We start from the raw sequence: 24316 nt of genomic DNA on the forward strand, positions 1-24316 counted from the left end.
AGGAAAATCAACTAGTGATTATTTAAAAGAAAATAATTATCTTGTCAGTTAAACCACAGAAGGAAAAGCAGACTGTGTGTGATGCTAGTAGATGAGGTCATGCTAGAGTGTTTTCAGGTCAATTCACTTGTGTATTAGTAAAGATCAAAGTAATTGTTAACTGTATTAGAGCATAGTTGGTATTAAAACTTCATAAAACTAATGGGATGGTACATGTATTGTTTTTACTTATATATGTCCTATCTCGATGTAATAGCAAACATTGTTACTACCCCTGTAACTAAATAACTCCTCAGACATCAAAGAAGCCTTATGGAAGGACTTTATCAAAAAAGATGCTAACTTCACAGCAAATGGCCACTGTGTGTGACGACCAAGGTCACAGACTCAAAATGTATTCCTCACTCTCCATTATCAAAGGAAAAACCATGTGAGTAGAGACACGGTCAGCTTGTTTTCTGTGAGAAGAAGATATTAGAATGGATTCAACGAAAGATCTGTCAGCTCTGAACTGTTTTAATTCTTACAGGGAAAGGTACCAGATGCAAAGCAGAGATCCCCAGAGACAATCTGGGAACCCTGAAAAGACTTTTGGGAAACTGGCAGTTTATTACATCACTGCCACCATTTGGAGTTACCAACTATGACTCACCTGTGTATGTATTTTACCTGCTTTAATCTCTCAGTAACTTTCATTTCCTTTTCTTAGCTAATAAACCTTTAGTTAACTATAGCACTGGTTGCCAGTGTTGTCTTTGGTGTAAGATCCAGAGTACCAATCAGGACCGGCTCTAGGCACCAGCAAAGCAAGCACATGCTTGGGGCGGCATTCCGGCTTCTTTTTTTTTTTTTTTCGCTTGGGCAGTTGTGTCCTCGGAGCTTGGGGTGGCAAAAAACCTAGAGCCAGCCCTGGTACCAACTGATCTGGGGCAAGTGACTGGTCTTTTGGGACTGGGAGAAACCTGATGTGGTATGATTTTCTGTTTAAGTGACCATTATTACAAAGTCCAGTTTGTTGGGGTGGCAAGATACAGTAGAGAGTCTAAGGGGACTGTCTGTGACTCTGTGGTAAGACCAGTATAGTGATCCAGGAGTTTAAATTTCATGAAGCCAGTAACAAATGTGATTATAAAACATAGCACCGGTTTGGGGTGTCTGCCCTCTTTCTGATAGTCTACACTGAGGTAGGCACTCACAATTATCACACTCCAGCATGAAAGTATGCACCCGCTTTATTCTTATGCCACTGAAAAAATAACCTTGTGATACTATTGCTCGGGGCGGGGGAAGGAATGGTTGCTCCCAAGAACTGTCATTTAGAAATGTAGGACCTGTTTTTCAGACAGTTGAGGCCTGAGTTTACTGCCTGTTTACCTGCTTGCCTACTCTGTGCATCCAATTACCATGGGAGCAATTTGACATTTTAATCCATTTGTGAGTGCAAAGGGTTCATTTGATCATGCAACTAGAGGCAATAGGGAGAATATTGTTAGTGGCCAGATACTAAATGCAGCCCTCAGAGCATCACAGCTTGAGAAATAGGTTTAACACAGTTATTGAGTTGGATGGGTGAGTGTCCCATTGCATGCATATACACAGTTCCCTAATGGTGTAGCTCTTTCCGTATGGGAAGGACTCATGGCTCTGGAAGTACTTCTGAGCGGAGTTTTATGACTGTTTATGCCTCCTTCCTCTGAAGAGAAGGAAAAGTAACAGCAACACCAGAAAGACCCTGGATGGAGGAGGTAGAGGGATAACTGCCTTTGTAATCTCTTTAGCAATAAACAGACCTGTTTCTTTTATTCAAAGAAAGTCCTCCACTCAGGGAGAGGAAATAAACATCACACATACAAAATGGAGGGAAGTAACCAATCAACTGCAATCATTGCATGAAAACAATTTTGTTTTCATCTCCTCTCCTCAATAATGTCCTAATATTGACAGCTTATGTAATCAAACACTATAATTGCAATGGGTGTGGCACAGAATTGGGATTGGGAAGATGGCAGGAGACATGGACCATGAAAAGTGGTATTTTAAGAAGTGACCACATAATGCAACAGTTTGAGAATCACCATCTTAATTGAAAGACTTAATTGAAAGCTTGCTGCAGAGGTGATCAAAATCACTGATGCCTTAAAATCCATAGATCATGCAAAATTAGAAACTTCTTATAGATTTTGCTATGTACTCCCATTCTTTCATCACTCTACAGCCAACATAGTGTCCAATCGATGCTTGAAAACCAAATAATTGTCTTACTTCTCAATCTCTTTTCATTGGTTTAATTAGCACTGACAGTGGAACCAATGTTGTTAAAGCAGTGTGAGATGGAAATTTTCCCTTGAGGCATATTTTACTTGCAAATATATGGCTCTGGTAAGAATGGCAAACATCTTCTGAGAGAAGTTTGTTAGTGATTTACTGAAGTTTTACAATCAACCAGTATATTCATGGGAAACTGCAAAAGAAAAACAATATATACATGCAAAAATATACATATATATATATGCTGAACTGCCAGCTTGATAGTAATCTACTTTTCTCTGGCTTGAAAAGATGACAAGAGCATATCCAAAATCTGTACATACATACAAAGTGCATGTGCATAGACCAACTAGTTTTCATTTCTGAGCAGTGGAGATTCATGTTATGTGTGTCAGATTTTGCAAACTTTAGAGGAGGCCACTCATGATGTCGGCTGTCATCAGTCAATAAATCTGCTCATTCCTCTTCTGAGAATTGCACTGGACACCTCAAGAAAATGCTTCACCATAATGAAAAGGAATTGTCTGAAACATGAATGCCCTAGGGCCACAATAGCATTTCTGAGCCCTAGTGTCTTGCTTGAGAGAGGATTGCTTAATGAAGCCAGGCATTGCATCAATTAAATCAATGCTAAGAAGTTAAAGATGAATGTGTGTGTAAAATATACAGCAGTGCACACACACACAGAGCATGGTCACAATTACTAAAATTAGGCTGCTAAATCCATATTTGGGCACCAAATTATATGGCTTTTTTTTTAAAGGAGCGGCTGAATATCCCCTGCTCCAGTTCATTCTGGAGATGAGATTGAAGGATTCCTGAACACAGCCATACCCTAAATCGGCTTAGTCCTTTGTCATTTTAATCACTATCAATTTTTGACAAGTCACTGAGAGTCAAATTCAGCAGGAGAACAATAAGTATTTTATTAACACAGATACTGGATGTTGTGTTGTGGATGCTCAGCTCCCCCCATTTATTTAGGAGCCAAAATATGGAGTAAAATGCCTAACTGTAACCAGCAAGGTTTGGCTCTAACCTCAGTCCCCACATCTGTAAAATGAGGACAGTGACATTTACCTGTGCTTTGAAATTTGTGGAGGAGAAGCTTTCTAAGTATTATTATTCTGAAATGTTTTTTTAAAATAAACTATTGTGCCTTCGGGCACCATGCCTGTCTCTGCACACCACTGCTTAGGGGAAGTACCCCCAATTAAGGGGTTAAACTCCCTTCCTCAATTAGCAAGCTTTGCTAGCCGTTGTAGAGGAGGGACTACAGCGCCACCCCCTTCCCTCACCATTCTTTCTGGAGCTGCTGGTAACACTAGCAATGCTACCTAGGCGTTGTTCTATATCACAGTGTGCAAGCAGCTGTGGCAATCAACTCTACAGGATTCAGGGTAACAGCCATGTTAGTCTGCATTCGCAAAAAGAAAAGGAGTACTGGTGGCACCTTAGAGACTAATCAATTTATCGGAGCATAAGCTTTCGTGAGCTACAGCTCACTTCATCGAATGATCAGGCAAGAGTGAAAAGATTCTTTAATCCTCTCCCCCTTTGTGTCCCATGCCGGGGCCAGCCAGAGTCTAGCCCAGAGTGAGTACAGAAAAGATAGTGCGTGTGTGTGTATATTTATGTCTAACAGCAAAAAAGACACTGGATTGCATCAAAAAGATGAGGATAGCAGTGAAGGAAGTGATATGACTTTGCAAAGCACAGCCAGCTCTTACCTAGAACAGATAAGCGTTCAGAGTATTTTTTCCTGTATTGGGTACAAAGTAGAACATCTAAGGCGATTTTCTTAATGTTAGGATTATTTGATAAGAGGAAAAACTAAAGGTGTTGCACTTATCTTCCTTGGAGGAAAGATGATTTTAGGGAGACCTTCTAGGTATGTTTTTATTATTAGCAATAGGGTTTGAGAAAGCTGAACAAGATTAACTGTGTCTGACTCACTACTCACAGTTTGCCTTTGGTCTTGACTTATTGGTGCCAGTTTGATTTGCCTAATTTGCTTCCTAGTAACAACCAATTTTAGTCCTCCTATCCTTGCCCTCCCCCATTCTCCTTCTTCACTGTTTACACCTTTCTTTACCAGCCAGGGTGGACCTACCATAGCCCTTAGAATGCAAGCTTCTTAAGGCAGGCAATGAATCTTTTGGCACTTAAATAATCATAACAGAAATAATGATGATGCCAGATAAGCTTTTACTCTGACAGTTCTGCCCCACTCAACTTCAGAATAAATATAATCAAGAAACATGCAGCACTACATACTCTAATAATAATACTTTCCTCCTCTGAAAAGCTCTTGGAGATCTACTGAGGAAAAGCACTATATAAAAGCTAGGAATTATCAAGTATTATTGTTAGGGCTCTAAAAAGTATAATTAGATTGTGGTTTATCCACAGTCCCCTGAGCCCAGAGTTAATTCTATTAGAGAATTGTTACAACACACATGCCATAAATGACAATGTTATGGTCTCTTGCCATGCCTTGTATATTACTGAAAGTTACAATACTGACAACTGCAAATATGAAAAAATAAAGTCTGTAGACCACTCAAAGTGGCTTTACTCAGGATTGACCAGTGGGTATTATACTGGGATGTTATTTGCCCTCTCATCTCCACCTCCTGCTAGCCCCATCCTTGTCTGACCTGTTCACTGCCTTCATCCGCTCTAGTAGCAGATCTCTGAACCAACACAGAGTCTTCCACAGGGCCTGTGGGGAAGAGGAAGATATTTCTATGGAGGTACCTGACCCTTCTTCCTGTTTACAAGGTGTAGCCTGAGGCAATTAAGAAATACAGTGCAATTTGTTACATCTCTCTCAGATGAACTAAAAAATGTACTTATTTTAGTAATCTCAAAATGTTCGTAGATATTCAGGGAGAGAGAAAAAAGTATGTAGCAAACTGAAAGGATAGTAAATGGGAAAAACAATTCTAACAAAAGTGGTGCTGGTTCAGAAACACAGATCAGACTCAAACAGAAGCTTATTTTCAATACTACTGTGGCTCATGAGGAACATTTTGCAGAGCCTGAGTTGATAAAATAATTAAGTGCACAGTACACATTAGTATACATGCTGAAGAATGCTATACAGAAGCCAGGCTGTCTGTAGCGGGGGGATGGACGGGAAGAAATGCCCATGTAGCTTAAATTTGGGAGTCTGGAGCTCATAGACTGTCTGTAAAACTAGGAAAAGCTATTTCATCTATTTCTTCTGGTGTGTTTTAAACTTAAACCCAGTCTAAAGCCCCTGAACTCATATCATTCCGTTGATCCGTTTGTTCTTACTTAAAACAATCCCTTTTTTACTTATAAAAAGTTTAATCTTTACAGCTTTCTCAACCTTTCTAGTTTTTGATTTATTGGTAAACTTAGCTGAGCAATAGGAGCTATATTCCTTCTGCATTTAATGACCTTTGATACTGTCTGTGTTAAAAAAAAATAGAAGAACATAGGACAATTCAGTGTCACCTGCTAACCCTGAATATTTGCACATATCATTGTCTGGAAAGGAAATGCTTCTTCTCTTTACTTGTGTACTCCCCTAGCTCCTTCAGGAAATGAGGAACACCGGCTTTTCCAACAGAGACGATTAAGTGGGTTGGTGGAAAATTACACAGCATCCTACATTTTAATCCCATTGAAGGAAACGATAGTCCTGTGGTGATCCCCAGTATGGTTCTGCCGTTTCATAATATTGGAAAGTGGCACAGTTGGTCTGGTAGAGGCACTATATATGCTAATTGCATACAGGCTAAGTGTTTGCAAATTTACAGTGCTTCATCATCCACTCTCTTTCCTCCATCTGAGGTCAGCATACAAAACATGCTGAAGGTGACTTGTCTAATCTACAGCAGCTTGAGCACTCTGCAGTGTCCACACAATCACATCTCAGCATTTTTAAATGAAGTTTACGGAGACTTGTTGTACCTTCAGAAATTACATTCAGTGGTGTGGATTCTGTCAAGAAGCGACTTAATTTTTGGTGACTTGGGTCTTATGTAAAGACATAAAATGTCCTGCCTGTCAGTATTCAGTGCAAAGCAACAAGAGATTTTCTTTTTCACCATATAAACTCAGTCAGCACTGTGCTGAGGAAAAATGTGTAGGCATTTTATCTAGCCACTCCCATTTTTGACTCATGATGGTTCTTGTAAGAATTGGAGTCAACCGATACCTACCACCGCCGTATAAAATTTTGGAACCCTGGCCAAAGACAGGTGATTGGGATCAGGATATAAAGATTAAGTTTTTACCATCACTCGTGTCTCACTGTTATTACAGGTCTACACAAAACAGACCCTCTCAGTTCCAGGCCAGTGGTTTGGGTCACACACCTGTTGTCCTTTCCACCAGGCTTGCTTTTCACAGATTTCTCTCTCTGACATTTAGAATAACAGCACTGCATGTGTAATTACATGCCACAGCGAAAGGCAAACTGTGTCCGTACTTGTCACTGTGGTGTGTAGCCACTCAGCAGAGTGAAAGGCTCTGACAGTGGGGAGGCAGCAGGGAGATAACAGAGCCTTTCCCCACAGCCAAAAAAGGCTCCAGCAGTGGGACATTACACTGCTAAAAATAGCAGTGTAGACATGGGAGGTACTGCTTGGGTGTGTAAAGAGCTGTGTTGGGTAAATACCCTGGCGGTTCAGGTGTGTAGGCATTCTACTCGCCTAAACTGTGTCTTACAATCTACACTGGTTTTATATCCACTGTAGCCGGGTGTGCAGTGTCTACTCCACCTGCCACTGTAAACGTACACATTTAAGGAAACCACACCATACCTGGTTCCTTTATCTGATTGCTGACTCTTGGGATTTGTTTCCTATTGTATTTCTTCCACCCCTCTGTAGCAGGATAGACACCTGCTCGGGCCCAGAGGGGTTTAGAACAACCCTGAGAGAGGGCTGCTGTAGAAGGAAGGCAGCGGGGCTGACTGGGGAAGCAGCCTCAGCTGGGGGCCACGCCCCAAACAGACCCACCCGGCTCTTTAAAGGCTGTGAGCCAGCGATCTAGAGAGAGATTCTCTTAAACTTCTGAGAGGGAAGGACCTGATTGCAGGGACCTAAGCAGAGTACCTAGATTGGAGCAGGGCTGGGGAAGGGCCTGGGAAGCTGAAGCCAAGAAAGTCCCAGGCTGCAGCCTAGCATTAGGCTCAACAGGTACTGAGGTTGCAGGGGACAGCCCAAGGTTAGACAGAGGTAGCAGGTCCAAACCCAACCTTGCCTGTGATGAGTGGCTCATACTGCAGTCTGCCCCAGGGTGCAGGGGCTAGCTGGTGACAGGCAGGAGCCTACGACTGAGGTGAGGTAGGGATAGTGGGTTGGGGGTTCCCTTGGGAGGGGGAGACCCAGAACTGTGGGGTACTGCCAGGGGGCAGCACCTGGAGGAAAGTGGCACTGGGGTCCTGGGAGGGACATGGGAGCTAGCAGCAAGGTAAGACACCAGCCTGAGGAGGGTGCTCTTGGGGCTAGTGAGCTAATTCCCTGAGATGACCAGCAGGAGGCGCTGCTGCTGTGTCTGTGCCCCGGTTACACCCCCAAATTAAAATATCACCTTTTCCTTGGCCGTGATTCAGCAAGGTATATAAGCAAGTGTCTGTGTTTCAGCATGTGAGAGGCTTATTGACTCATCTGCTAAAAGTTAGACATATGCTTAAATAGCTTTCTTCCTCTTTAATGCCTCTGTTCACCAAGATATAAATTAGTTGTTTTAGTTCTTCAGAGTGTCTTCTGCTCAAACAATGGAGAATGACTTCTGTTTGTTTAAAAGGGATGAGGGGAGAACTCAGAATTCAGGAGTAAGGAGAAAGGGTATGAAGAGAATTTACTAATACTATATGTATATAGTAAAGAAAACTAGCACCAGCAACTGTACACCATCAGCAATTAGCACCAAAATCTCTAGTGCATTCACATCATTGATATCAATAAAATCATTTCAGGGCCAAACTGAGCTCCTTATTCATATTGGTGAGCAGCTACTTGCACAAGTGCTATAGCCAGAATTTTCAGAAGTGGTCAGCACCAATAACTGGGGTCAGAGTTTCAAAAGAGCTTAGCATGTTGGGTATCAAAAGAGTCTAGATGCTCCACTTACAGATTCCAACAGCAACTGGAATAGTTATGTTTCCTGCTTCACTGGTGTCGTGACTTTGAATTATTCCAGTTTTGTGCTTATCAATGGTCTGTCATGAAAAGAAATATTGTTGGAGGGTGGGACAGTGACAACTGCCCTCCCATTACTTTACCAGACTGATAACTTGGTAGGATTGTTACTTTTCTCCTCTTCCCAGGTCTCTTTTCTCCCAGAAGGATTATTTGATAGCCTGGGACCAACATGGCTACAACTGCACTCTCTTCAGAGAGACAAGGTAGGTGAGGTAATCACTTTTATTGGACCTGGGAAAGAGCTCTGCATGACTCAAAAGCTTGTCTCCCACTAACAGAAATTGGTCCAATAAAAGGTGCTACCTCAGTCACCCTGGTCCCTCTAATTGAGGAAAGGAAGTTAAATATTAACCACAGTATTGGTCAGACTTATATCTAAGCAGTCTGGTGATGCTGAACTCATGGGCACACAGCGGCTAAATTCTTGGTATTCTGTCTGGTTTGAAATTAAAAACAAAAATTCTTGTAATTTTTTTTCCATGGTGTGGTAACTCTGGTGTGTACAATGGGGTGAATCTCCTTTCATCTGCCAGCCAGCAGACATCCTCAAATTGGGTGGGGTGAGTTGTACCTCCTTGTTCTTGAGTTCCTGTGTAGTATCGTTCTGAATTCAAAGAAATTAAATGTTACATGGCAACCTTCAGCAAGAGTATTTTATATTTTTATTTCACTTCTCTGTGTATGCTGTGAAACTCCAGGAGGGAATGGAGATTTAACCCGGAGTCTAGAGAGGAAAGACTGCCTAGAGGAACGTGAAAACTAGAGGTGTACAGATGCCAGAGCAAACCCATCTGTACTCTTCTCATAACTTCCTGAGGGCACAGGACAGAAAACCAGAGCATGGAAGGGACTAGTTGTGATCCCTACCAAACCTATCCTGGAACAGGTCAGTGATAGTGAAGATCTTGGCTTTCCTGTCTGAAATTCTACCACTTGCAAAAAAAAAAAAAAAAAATCAAAGCCTGAAAATGTGTAAAGTATTCTTCTTAAGGGAAGGTAGGAATTAATGCTCTATCCCAGATCCTTTATTCAGCCGCAGGACAAGCTTCGATACACATACTGTGCTTGAAGGGAGTGGATGACTCAATTTAATTAGAAAATAATCAGCAATGAGCTCAATTGTGCTCCTTTCTGTGACTGACCCAAATACGATGAGAGACTGTTACATTCCAGCTAGAGAGCTTAGCTATAGAAGCTTGTTTTCTGCCCTGTAGGTCCTTGCTTCAATTTCTGGTGATGGGCAAAATGGCAGCTATCATATTTACATGGAAAGTGGAAAAAAAATTGAAAGATACAAGAAGCAAAATATCTCCAGGCTGGATTTCCTACAGTGTTAAATATAACTGCCTTGGGAAAAAAAGCCAGTGTTGCCTGTGTATTTCATAATGCCCCGCTCAGATATCAGACTGTGAAAAGATGTCAGGGTAGAAATACTTTAAAATACTCCAATAATCTCCACTTTCTCAGTGCTGACAGAATGGCCAGCAAACATTACCTTAAATACCTTATTATACATCCTTGCATGAAGGGCTGCAGGAGACAAAAATGGAAAGCATGAGTCACGATTCTATTCATCTGTAGTCAGAGGCATTTGCATCTTCTCAAGGTATCCCACCTCAGCTGTGTGCAAGACACAATTTAAATACACATTCACCAGTTACAGTTTAAGAAATAAAAACTGCTGCTTTTGAGATGAGATGTAATTCATAACAGTGCCCCACATTAAAAATGAAAATTCCAGGCTAGGAGGTGTCCTCTTAAATTAAGCGTTAGTAATGTTCAGACATAGCCAATCCATCTCTGATGCTACAGAAGAATTATTTTAAATGTATAATCTCACTTAAATCTAATGAAAAAGAGTGGTCCTTTTCAAAGGACATGTTACAATAATTCTGCCAAATTAGTTGTCTAGGCCAAGGACCAGAACTTTCGGTCATTGGGTCAAATGACCATTTCACTTGTGTATTTGAACAAGGCCTAGACCGCTATCGTACTTAGGCGTCTAACCTCCATTGACTTCAGTGGGAGCTATGTGCTTAAATATCTTTGTGAATATGTGCCCAAGTGACTAAACTTTCCAGGTATTTAGTCAAAGGAATGATATTAGCGTTATCCAGTGCAGCATACAGAGGGCCCTAATTTTCCCGCATCTCTTTAAATGTTATGATTCTGTTTGTTCCTACATTTGTGAGGGAGGGGGAGACACACACCTGTATCATATTTAAGTTCATTTTATGTAATCTAGATATTGACCTTAAATTACAAAACAAGTCTTTAGCAGATATTTGCTTAGCAGCCATGGTCAGTATCTTTTCTGAAGGTCATAGATTACTATAATGTACTTTTCTAATCAGGCATTCAGTTGACTAACATCCTACCAATTGTTAGGCTAAGGTCCATCTATTTGGCCTATCTGTTTTACATTTTTTATTAGTGTTCCAGATTCTGATTACTGATGTTGATAAAATATTTAATATAAACAAACACAAAAATAAAATCTGCTTAGAGGTGTCCTACTAGGAAACAGCATCACAGTCTATGGGATTACTCTTTGAAACTAAGTTTTGGTTATTTATTTTTTTAACATAAAACACTTTCCCCTATTTCATAAGTAAGCTGGAGAAATTCAGGCTTGGCAGAACTACCGTAAAGGGGATACATAATTGGGCAAACAACTACAAACAGAGTACCTATTTATGGAATGATGTCAGATTGGAGGGAGGTCTCAAGTGGGGTTTCACAGGAATCTGTTTTCAGTCTGGTGTTTAACAGCTTTATTAACGACCCAGATGTAAGAAGAGAGAGCATACTGATCAAATTTGCAGATGAGACAAAGCTCCGGGGAAGGTTGCAAACACTTGGGAGGAGAGAGATCAAATTCAAAGGGATCTTGATAAATTGGAGAACTGGGCTATAGACAACAAAAAGAAATTCACCAAAGACAAATGTAAGATGCTACACTTAGGGAAGAAAAACCAAATGTACAAATACAGAATGGGGGGAAACTGGCTTGGCCAAAGTACTGCTGAGAAGGATCTGAGAGTTGTGGTAGCTCACAACCTCAACATGAGCCAGCAATGTGATGCAGCTGCAAAAAAGAAATGAAATTTTAAATTGCATTAACACAGGCATAAATCATGGAAGGTGATAGTGCTTCTCTACTTGGCCCTAGTTAGGCCTCAGCTGGAATACTGTGTCCAGTTTTGGTCACCAATGTACAGAGAGGATGTAATGAAACTGGAAAGGATCCAGAGGTGAGTAACAAAGATGATAAAAAGGATGAAATGCAAACTATTATGAGCAAGGGCTGAAGGAACATGGTCTCTTTAATTTGGAAAAGAGGAGGTTAAGGGGGAACATGATAGTGGTCTTCAAATATTTAAACAGCTGCCATAAAGATGGAGAAAAGTTGTTCTCTCTTGCCACAGAGGGAAGGACAAGAGGTAATGAGTTCATACTTCAGCATAGCAGATTTAGATTAAATCTCAGGAAAAACTTCCTAACTGTAAAACAATGGAACAGACTGTCTAGAGAGGTTGTAGAAGCTCCTTCACTGGTGGCTTTCTAAAGGAGGCTGGATAGTCTTCTGTCTTGGATGAGTTAGACCCAACAAATCCTGCATCTTGGCACCTGGTTAGACAAGATGACCCTTGCGGTTCCTTCTAACGCTATGGTTCTATGATTTCCAAAATCCTCTGCAACCTTCCTCCCAAGACAAACTCTTCTTATTCAGAGGACCTATAGTTACCTGATTTGTCCCTACATTTCTTTGAAAACATGTACCAGGACACTTCTCCCATTTTCATTGCAGAATTATTAAAAAAAAAAAAACACCATCACAGTCTCTGACAGAGTTTGGAGATGAAGACAATCTAGTCCTGAAGCCATATTTTTGATTAACTGCTCATCTTCTTTTCTCCACATGTTCTAGTATCATCCTTAGTTTCATTCATTTTTCATTTTCTGTCCATGGGAAACATTTCAGGCATGTTTCCCTCACACACCCTGGAAACACTGACAAATCATTTTAGTTTTCCAGCAATATCCACCTCATTTATCCCCAAGCCACCTCCATTATCCTCCAGTGCCTTCTCTCACTCCCTCTCTCTACCTGCAGCTCCTTATATATTTGTAAAGAATTGTTTGTTTTCACAGCTTTTGCAATTCTCTTCATTTTTAATCTCCGAGCCATCTGTTCAATGTAGGAAGAAGCTGTTAAAGAGGGAAGGAGGAAGATGCTCCTATTGCAATTTTACTGCAGGTTTTTCCATCTCATTTTACAGATAGCTCTGTCTCCCTCATGATTTACTTTCATTAGATAACTTGATGTACTGGTTTAAAATATTATGCTAATATAATTGCTGTCATATTAGGGATTGAACTAGGGACCTCTGGAGATAACAGTATGAGCTGCTATAGTGTCAGCTGAAGAGCCAAGTCTCTGTAGTTTTGGGCTGTAACAACTCATATCCTCTTCAGATTGGTGCAGAGGGAGACCTGTAACAGTGGGGTGGGAGGAGGTATTGTTTCATATTCTCTGTGTATATATAAAGTCTGCTGCAGTTTCCACGGTATGCATCCGATGAAGTGAGCTGTAGCTCACGAAAGCTCATGCTCAAATAAATTGGTTAGTCTCTAAGGTGCCACAAGTCCTCCTTTTCTTTTTACACACTAGTGGGTTGCACTATCATAAGGTGTGTTTCCTTAAAGGTCTCCACCTCCCTACACAAATATTGGACCCTTCCAACTCACAGCACACATCTTTAAGCTTCCTTCCTGTTAACTCAAGGCATAAAGGAAAACATCATAGTAAATGTGATGTTGCACTCCATATGTTTTATGGAAATATGCTAATGAGTGAATATAATGTAACTGGAATATGCTTTATGCAAAAGGTATAATTGCAAAGTTTATAATCTGAGTGTTCATCCTATTTGTATATCTTGTATCTAAAACTAAAAATATGAAGTATAACTCTGAAGTCCTATTGTAATTATGCAAAGTGTGGGCCATTAATGGTGGCTTAGAATCTTGATGGCTCCCATTGACTAGACCAATTGGTTGTAAATGGCTCTGTTTATTTGCAAGCCTTCCTGTGAGTCAGGCTGGGAAGAATGGAGGTTTGGGGTCTCACAGGACATGGGACCATGCCACCAGGTACTGGAATCCATCTTAAACCTGGTCCTTTTCCATTTAAAAGGAGGGGTGGGGACCTAGAGAGACAAAAGATTCCTGTCTTGTGCCAAAGCTATAAAAGGGGGTTGAACAGAACAAAGCGGGCTGCCAGTCATGAGAAATCCTCTACTTGCCACCTAAGCTGGAACTAACAAGGGCTGTACCAGGGGAAAGGATTGGGCCCAGACTAAGAAGGAGTTTAGTCTGTAAAAGCTTATTGGAACATCTTGGAGGGTGAGATTTATCTATATTCAGTTTCTTAAATGTATTAGGCTTAGACTTGTGTGTTTATTTTGCTTGGTAACTTACTCTTTTCTGTTATTACTTGAAACCACATAAGTCCAAAAAAAAAAAATCCAGACTGTACATCCAACACTCATATGAACAATCCGGACTTTCCAGATCTGTAAAACTGGGCTGAAAATCTCACACAACAAGGCCTTCTCTTGATATCCTGGTGGTAGATGTGATATAAAAACATACAAGGCCAGAGAAATAAATGCGTGGTGTTGTTTATTTCCAGACATCCTTTCTAGTGATATTTTTGCTCTCCTCTTATAAGTCCTGGGGGGAAAGATTCAGTTCAGGTTCGGTATCGATAGAAGAACTATCTTGAACCTTATGTAAAGCCAGATTCCCTCCTCCTGCCTCATCTTAAACTTATTAACATAAGAGGGTTGACTGGCAATATTTAGAATGATCACATTTGCAGTTGTCCTCTTCTGTCCCTCACAAAAAGACAGTGTCACCTCCCATCTTTTCATAATTTTCTTCCTCTCCCCTCCAGGACTCTCTTATCTAGGTCCTTTTTCTCTATTTTTTCTCTAGTAGACCTTGCCAAATACAGGTTTTCACAAAAAACAAACAAACCCGTCTTTTCCTTATTGAAAAATTTTAAAATTTCCAACCAGTTCTCATAGAGACATAGTAGAGAAGAGAAATCACAAGGAAGAGAAGCCCTGTTTTCAACTACCTATACTTTGTAGCACTTTCTTTTCCTGCCCATTGTACCTTGTTAGTCTTGACTTCAGTTTCATTCTTCTTTCTGATGTCAGTGTTGTGATTCTTCAAAATGGTATTCATGTTTTCCTTTTTATATCTCCATGGCTTGCTAATTGTGACGTTTGAGAAGTGGGGTGGATGGGGTGTGGTGTATACATCTGAGATTCAGGACACACTCCTACAGTGACCAAACGGTTACAACTGTCATCTGTCGTTCCAATTCTGCCAAAAATATTTCTTAAAACCCGTACTCAAGGGATATGGAACCTCTCAAAATTTTGCTCTCAGAGGAGGAGATTCACATCCAATAAATTCAAATGTTTTAGGATTACAAGTCTTGAATTCTAACCATGTTCTTCATGGTAAGACACCTTAGTAAAAAGATTAATAGTTTGTATATGTGAGAGAAAATTAATGGGAAGTTAGCAACCTAATTTCACCTCTTGCTGAGAGCCCCTGGAAAATACATATGAAGATGCGACAGGGAGCTCTATTAAAGGTTTAGTCTATTTTGTGTTTGAAAAGGTTTTATTTGAGAATTTAATTTCTGCTTGTTCCTGGAGTTCCAAGACAGCAGTGCAAATAAATACAAACACAGATTAAATTTTCAGGTTTTTTTCCCCATTTACTATATAACTGTAGAATACGTACTGTATAACAGAGTCCAAATCTGGCTGAGGTCTCTAAGCACTACCACAATATAAATGGGAAATAATAAACACAATAACATGCAAGCAGCACTTGCTTCTGGTAATAGAGTTCCTACCCTGAATACAAAAGTTGCCTGTTTCTAGCAAATTAACATATTTCACAGTAGAAAGCCTCTGCTAAGTGTTGTGAATTTGGGCCTTGATACAGCAAAGCACTGGAGCACGTGTATAAATCAGTCCACATTCAGCAAAGTGCTTAAGACCCAATGATTTGAAATTAAGCGCATGCTTCTCTGCTTTGCTGAGTCAGAGCCTTGGAGAGTAAGAACCTACTATATTTCTGGATCAATGAGCTACACTGCATGTAAACTGAATTTTTTCCAGAGGATTAACAAAACTGAAAGAAAATAGGAGTTCTAAAGCTACTATTATCTACTCGCTGATGCATCTCTTTATGGCTTTTATAGTTTCAACATGACCATAATTTCAAACTTTTGTCTTTGTGTGCCAAAACAACCTGAACAATATTTACATATTTGCGGGGGTTGGATTTTATCATTTAGTTTATCATTTAGTCCAAATTGAAAAACTTTCCTTTCTAAACTCGGCAGTGCTGTTCTCAAGGGAATACTACCAGAAAAATCATTTTAGTTGAATATAAACACATATCAACGGTTTCATCAGTGGCATAATTAGGTTCCATTAAAACAGAGATGGGATTGTCACTACTTTGGTGTGATTCATACTCAGGGGTGAGCTGGAGCTGGTTCGCGCGAACTGGTTGTTAAATTTAGAAGCAGTTTTAGAACCGGTTGTTAGGGCTCCCTGAGCTCCCGGATGGGGAGGCTCCCCCGGCCCTTCCCCTGTCTTCCCCCCTCTTGCAGAGTCTCAGCATGCCGCGCCGCTGTTGCCAGCACTCTGGACCACTCCTGGGCAGCTCTGCAGCGTCTGCCACTTCAAGCGGCATGGTCAGGGGGTGGGGCTGCAAGCTCCAGCGGGCTGCACGGCATCCATACACATTGCCCTGAGTCCAGGAGAGCTGGCTGTATTTCAAGGAATCCCTGTTGAGGTTACAGGGACAAACCATCCCGATGTGTCGAAAGAATAGTAAATATGGCAGGCGACCAGCTAGGCCTAACGGTGAAATCCTAGCAGATCTTAAGCATAAAAAAGAAGCTTACAAGAAGTGGAAGGTTGGACATATGACCAGGGAAGAATATAAAAATATTGCTCGGGCATGTAGGAATGAAATTAGGAGGGCCAAATCGCACCTGGAGTTGCAGCTAGCGAGAGATGTTAAGAGTAACAAGAAGGGTTTCTTCAGGTATGTTGGCAACAAGAAGAAAGCCAAGGAAAGTGTGGGCCCCTTAATGAATGAGGGAGGCAACCTAGTGACGGAGGATGTGGAAAAAGCTAATGTACTCAATGCTTTTTTTGCCTCTGTCTTCATGAACAAGGTCAGCTCCCAGACTGCTGTGCTGGGCATCACAACATGGGGAATAGATGGCCAGCCGTCTGTGGAGAAAGAGGTGGTTAGGGACTATTTAGAAAAACTGGACGTGCACAAGTCCATGGGGCCGGATGAGTTGCATCCGAGAGTGCTAAAGGAACTGGCGGCTGTGATTGCAGAGCCATTGGCCATTATCTTTGAAAACTCGTGGCGAACGGGGGAAGTCCCGGATGACTGGAAAAAGGCTAATGTAGTGCCAATCTTTAAAAAAGGGAAGAAGGAGGATCCTGGGAACTACAGGCCAGTAAGCCTCACTTCAGTCCCCGGAAAAATCATGGAGCAGGTCCTCAAAGAATCAATCCTGAAGCACTTACATGAGAGGAAAGTGATCAGGAACAGTCAGCATGGATTCACCAAGGGAAGGTCATGCCTGACTAATCTAATCGCCTTCTATGATGAGATGACTGGTTCTGTGGATGAAGGGAAAGCAGTGGATGTATTGTATCTTGACTTTAGCAAAGCTTTTGACACGGTCTCCCACAGTATTCTTGTCAGCAAGTTAAGGAAGTATGGGCTGGATGAATGCACTATAAGGTGGGTAGAAAGTTGGCTAGATTGTCGGGCTCAACGGGTAGTGATCAATGGCTCCATGTCTAGTTGGCAGCCGGTGTCAAGTGGAGTGCCCCAGGGGTCGGTCCTGGGGCCGGTTTTGTTCAATATCTTCATAAATGATCTGGAGGATGGTGTGGATTGCACTCTCAGCAAATTTGCGGATGATACTAAACTGGGAGGAGTGGTAGATACGCTGGAGGGCAGGGATAGGATACAGAGGGACCTAGACAAATTGGAGGATTGGGCCAAAAGAAATCTGATGAGGTTCAATAAGGATAAGTGCAGGGTCCTGTACTTAGGACGGAAGAACCCAATGCACAGCTACAGACTAGGGACCGAATGGCTAGGCAGCAGTTCTGCGGAAAAGGACCTAGGGGTGACAGTGGACGAGAAGCTGGATATGAGCCAGAAGTGTGCCCTTGTTGCCAAGAAGGCCAATGGCATTTTGGGATGTATAAGTAGGGGCATAGTGAGCAGACCGAGGGACGTAATCATCCCCCTCTATTCGACATTGGTGAGGCCTCATCTGGAGTACTGTGTCCAGTTTTGGGCCCCACACTACAAGAAGGATGTGGATAAATTGGAGAGAGTCCAGCGAAGGGCAACAAAAATGATTAGGGGACTGGAACACATGAGTTATGAGGAGAGGCTGAGGGAACTGGGATTGTTTAGTCTGCAGAAGAGAAGAATGAGGGGGGATTTGATAGCTGCTTTCAACTACCTGAGAGGTGGTTCCAGAGAGGATGGTTCTAGACTATTCTCAGTGGTGGATGAGGACAGGACAAGGAGTAATGGTCTCAAGTTGCAGTGGGGAAGGTTTAGGTTGGATATTAGGAAAAACTTTTTTACTAGGAGGGTGGTGAAACACTGGAATGCGTTGCCTAGGGAGGTGGTGGAATCTCCTTCCTTAGAAGTTTTTAAGGTCAGGCTTGACAAAGCCCTGGCTGGAATGATTTAATTGGGGATGGGTCCTGCTTTTGAGCAGGGGGTTGGACTAGATGACCTCCTGAGGTCCCTTCCAACCCTGATAGTCTATGATTCTATGAGCAGCATGGTAAGGGAGCAGGGCCGGGGCTGGGAGGAGGGGTTGGATAAGGACCAGGAAACGGTTGGAGGGGGCAGAGGTTGGGGGGGGGTCAGGGACAGGGAACAGGAGGGGTTGGGTAGGCAGTCGCCGCCCCAGAAAGTCCCAGCCAGGCTGGGGCTTGGCTGGGGCAGCCCCCCAGGCCAAGGGGGCCCCGACTCGCGGCGCTAGGGATGGTGCATGGTGTAGGGCTCAGTGTTATAGAAGGGGGCTGTTGGAGACAGGGCCGGCTCTAGGCAGCAGCAAAATAAGCAGGTGCTTGGGGCGGCACATTTCTAGGGGCGGCGTCCCAGCGCCGGCCATGCTGCCCCTAGAAATGTGCCCCCGCAGCCCCAGCTCTGCCTCTGCCTGCTCCCCTGAATGCGCTGCCTCTCCCTCGCCTGAGAGGGAAGGGGGAAGAAGCAGAGCGGTGGCGTGTTCAGGGGAGCAGGCGGAGCGGAGCTGAGCTGTTGCAGGGGGAAGCCATAGGAAGCAATGTGAGGGGGGTAGAAATGCGGCATGCTCGGGGAGGAGGCAGGGCCGAGGATTTGGGGAAGGGGTTGGGAAGGGACGGAGCCGGGGGTGGGGGGGCACACAAAAAAGCAGGGGGGGCCAAATTTTTTTTGCTTGGGGTGGCAAAAATCCTAGAGCCGGCCCTGGTTGGAGAAGGGGCTCGGTGCTAGAGGGGGGGTGCATGGAGCAGCACAGTTGGGGGTTTGGGAGGGCTACGGGGCCCTGAGTCCTGTCTCAGGGCGGGGCCACGCTGCGGCTGGTACCTGCACTGTGCAGCCATCCAGGCAGCCATTCCAGGGCCCCACGCACAGAGGCTGATCCAATGCCGCCTCGCTCAGCAGCTGCGGCCAAGCTCCATGCTGCCTCCTGCCCGGCCCAGGAAGCGCAACCGGCTGCGCTGGGCAGGGAGATCAGGCACCATGTGATTGGGCGCTGCGTAGGGCTGGGGAGCCAGGCCCCTGGCAGCAGCAGCCTCCTCTTCCCCAGGAGCCGGGCAAGGCTGGCTGGTGCCATGGCTGGGGGCTGCCTTGGACATGCTGGGGTGAGCCCCCCAGTCTCTCCCACTCCTGTGCTGTGGGGCTGTCCGGCCTCTGGCGCTTGGGGGTACTCACATCCTGCGGTGGGGAGTCAGGCAGACGGCAGCCTTTGCCTGCAGGAACTGCTGCCCCACATGCCTGGAGCGACCCCACTGTGCAAGGGCTGCAGGACTCCTGCACCACCAGCAGGCACCTGGGATGGAGAATGGGCCTGGGGAGGGAAGGGGGGCAGGATAGAGGAACATCCCTTAAATCAGAACTTTCTATAGGGAACCGGTTGTAAAGATTTTGGCAGCTCATCACTGTTCGTGCTCCATGGCAAAAAGTTAAAAGAGATCTTGCCAAATATGTGCATGACCGATCACTGTAGTCTGTGCTGCTTTCCTTCCTCACAAAGCATTTTTTCCAGGAAATATTATTGCTTTCACAAAATCAGCAGCTGGAAGGGAGCCATGGTAATTTCTCCTCCCTAGTGCTTCCTCAAATTTGTCACTTCCAAAGACTGAAGTAATATAAAGAGACCCCAAAAGTTCCTTTGATCTCACATAGAGCAAGGGTTTGGAGAGTATACTGGGCTGTCAGCAGGTTCTCACATTTTGGTGGTCTAGGGTTATAGACATGGTGATTTAGCTGCATGACTTCCACTTATATTAATGGGAGTGCAGTTCAACCTTTGCACTCCACACAGAGTCCATTACACCCTTTAATATCATATGGTGGATAAGTGCTAGCACTTCTGCTATTTAGGAGCAGCTCCCTCTTCGAATGTGAAAACCAGAAAGTAAGAGCGAAGCTACACTACTGGGTCAGCAGCAAATAAACTTCTCTACGGATCTAGCATATGGGTATTAGTTTATAACTAGTTGGGAGCTAGCTGACAAATTGCATTTTTCTAGAGGCTTAACAAAGGAGAAAGAAAATAGCCGAGAGATCTAAAGCTACTATCATTCACTCACTGACAAATACATTTATTGTTGTTATAGTTTCAAAATGAGTGAGAAAATCTATTACAAATGTGGAGACAGGCTGCCAAAATGTTATGGGGTTCCCTAAAAAAATCCTTTTGGCAATGTACAAGAAAATCCCTGGGCCCAGAGTTGCACTCATCCAACACATACAGAAGTTCCACACTATCTCTCGCGCAAATCCATTGATCTTCCCTTCACTGACCAAACTCCATTCGTGCCACCACCTCTCTCAACTCACTGCAGGAAAACACATGTCTAGGAGAACTAAATAAAGAGGAATATCTTACTACATACCACACAGACTATGCTGACAGCTTGTGCCGCACACTCAAAGAAACTGCGGAACCACCTGATCAACATCCTCTACAGCAAACAGGGAAAGATTAAGAATGAGCTCTCAAAACTGGATCCTCTCATAAAAAAACAACCTTCCACACAACCTCTCTTGTGGCTGGACTTTACAAAAACTGGACAAGCCATTTACAACACACACTTTGCTTCTCTAAAAAAGAAAAAGGACACTAAACTATCTAAACTACTACATGCCACAAGGGGCCACAACAGTGGTTCCCTTAACAATTTTGTTAATCTATCCAACTATACTCTTAACCCAGCAGAAGCATCTGTCCTATCTCGGGGCCTCTCCTTCTGCCCCTCCACCCCCACGAACATGATACAGTTCTGTGGTGACCCAGAATCCTATTTTCGACGTCTCTGACTCAAGGAATATGTCCAACACACCTCTGAACAACATAGTAACCCACAGAGACCTTCCTACCAAGACTACAAAAAGAAGGATTCTGGGTGGACTCCTCCTGAAAGTCGAAACAGCAGACTGGACTTCTATATAGAGTGCTTCCGCCGATGTGCATGGGCTGAAATTGTGGAAAAGCAGCATCGCTTGCCCCATAACCTCAGCCGTGCAGAACACAATGCCATCCACAGCCTCAGGAACAGCTCTGACATCATAATCAAAAAGGCTGACAAAGGAGGTGCTGTCATCATCATGAATAGGTCGGAATATGAACAAGAGGCTGCTAGGCAGCTCTCCAACACCACTTTCTACAAGCCATTACCCTCTGATCCCACTGCAGGTTACCAAAAGAAACTACACCATTTGCTCAAGAAACTCCCTGTAAAAGCACAAGAACAAATCCGCACAGACACACCCCCGGAACTCCAACCAGGGGTATTGTATCTGCTTCCCAAGATCCATAAACCTGGAAATCCTGGATGCCCCGTCATCTCAGGCATTGGCACCCTGACAGCAGGATTGTCTGGCTATGTAGACTCCCTCCTCAGGCCCTACACTACCAGCACTCCCAGCTATCTTCAAGACATTACTGACTTCCTGAGGAAACTACAATCCATTGGTGATCTTCCTGAAAACACCATCCTAGCCACTATGGATGTAGAAGCCCTCTACACCAATATTCCACACAAAGATGGACTACAAGCCGTCAGGAACAGTGTCCCTGATAATGTCACGGCAAACCTAGTGGCTGAACTTTGTGACTTTGTCCTCGCCCATAACTACTTCATATTTGGGGACAATGTATACCTTCAAATCAGCGGCATTGCTATGGGTACCCACATGGCCCCACAGTATGCCAACATTTTTATGGCCGACCTAGAACAACGCTTCCTCAGCTCTTGTCCCTTAATGCCCCTACTCTACTTCCACTACACTGATGACATCTTCATCATCTGGACGCATGGAAAAGAAGCCCTTGAGGAATTCCACCATGATTTCAACAATTTCCATCCCACCATCAACCTCAGCCTGGACCAGTCCACACAAGAGATCCACTTTCTGGACACTAGGGTGCTAATAAGCGATGGTCACATAAACACCACCCTATACCGGAAACCTACTGACCGCTATGCCTACCTACATGCCTCCAGCTTTCATCCAGACCACACCACACGATCCATTGTCTACAGCCAAGCTCTACGATACAACCGCATTTGCTCCAACCCCTCAGACAGAGACAAACACCTACAAGATCTCTATCAAGCATTCTTACAACTACAATACCCACCTGCTGAAGTGAAGAAACAGATTGACAGAGCCAGAAGAGTACCCAGAAGTTACCTACCTAGTTGGACAGACCCAACAAAGAAAATAACAGAACACCACTAGCCATCACCTTCAGTCCTCCCCAACTAAAACCTCTCCAATGCATCATCAAGGATTTACAACCTATCCTCAAGGATGACCCATCACTCTCACAGATCTTGGGAGACAGGCCAGTCCTTGCTTACAGACAGCCCCCCACCCTGAAGCAAATACCAGCAACCACACAACAGAACCACTAACCCAGGAACCTGTCCTTGCAACAAAGCCCGTTGCCAACTCTGTCCACATATCTATTCAGGGGACACCATCATAGGGCCTAATCACATCAGCCACACTATCAGAGGCTCATTCACCTGCACATCTACCAATGTGATATATGCCATCATGTGCCAGCAATGCCTCTCTGCCATATACATTGGCCAAACTGGACAGTCTCTATGTAAAAGAATAAATGGACACAAATCAGATGTCAAGAATTATAACATTCAAAAACCAGTCAGAGAACACTTCAGTCTCTCTGGTCACTTGATTACAGACCTAAAAATGGCAATTCTTCAACAAAAAAACTTCAAAAACAGACTCCAGTGAGAGACTGTTTAATTGGAATTAATTTGCAAACAGGATACAATTAACTTAGGCTTGAATAAAGACTGGGAGTGGATGGGTCATTACACAAAGTAAAACTATTTCCCCATGTTTATTTCCTCCTCCCGCCCCTGCTGTTCCTCAGACGTTCTTGTCAACTGCTGGAAATGGCCCACCTTGATTATCACTACAAAAGGTTTCCCCCCACTCCCTCCGCTCTCCTGCTGGTAATAGCTCACCTTACCTGATCACTCTTGTTACAGTTGTACGGTAACACCCATTGCTTCATGTTCTCGGTGTATATAAATCTCCCCATTGTATTTTCCACTGAATGCATCCGATGAAGTGAGCTGTAGCTCACAAAAACTTATGCTCAAATAAATTTGTTAGTCTCTAAGGTGCCACAAGTCCTCCTTTTCTTTTTACCTAAAGTGGTTATTTAAAGACAGGTTCCTGTTCTAATTCTCACTTTGACTTGCAAAGCAGGCAACACTGCTAATAGTTGGAGTAGAAATTTGCTTAAACAACCAAGCTCCCACTCAGAAATGAGATCTAAACTCACCAATCACTATTAGGCTGTAGCTTTATTCTCTTCGAGGAAGCAAGAAGCTAGATGTTGAATTTTCTTGGGCTTTGACTGCAGCTACAACATTGCTGACTTCCTGGTTCGCCCTCACCACTTTAGTTTGTAAGCAGCATATGACATAAATCAATTATTGTGAGTGTCAGTTCCAATGCTGCAATAATGCAGAATCCTGCACTAGGGCAGAACTCCGTTGACTACACCAGTGCAAAGTGGGTGTAAAATGTTACCAAAACAAACAGCTAACTATACAAAATGCAAGTCGATGGTGAATCCCAACACTAGGTGCAAGAAAGGCAGGGAGCTGCCTAACACAAAATAAAGCTGTTTTGGCAGTTAAACTATTTCTTTGAACTAATTTAAGAAACTCGTCAAAGAAGTCAAATTAGCCCTTTTTTGGGGGGTGGGGGGATTAGGAGAGGAGAAAAAGAAAACAGGTACACATGACATCTCCAGTACAAGTTGACTTTGATTTGTTAAATCTTGTCCAGGGAGCCGACATCCCTTTGTAGGTAAAAATGGTTAGCTGATTTTTTTTTTTTTTTTTTTACTTTTAATCTTACAATTCAAAGTGAATTTTAATACTAATGAAAGATGCTGCACTGACAGCACAGAACAAACTCCTCTCCTCAGCCATAAAACAAGA

The sequence above is a fragment of the Caretta caretta genome, chromosome 1 (assembly GCF_965140235.1).
Source record: "Caretta caretta isolate rCarCar2 chromosome 1, rCarCar1.hap1, whole genome shotgun sequence".
NCBI classification, from domain to species: domain Eukaryota; kingdom Metazoa; phylum Chordata; order Testudines; family Cheloniidae; genus Caretta; species Caretta caretta.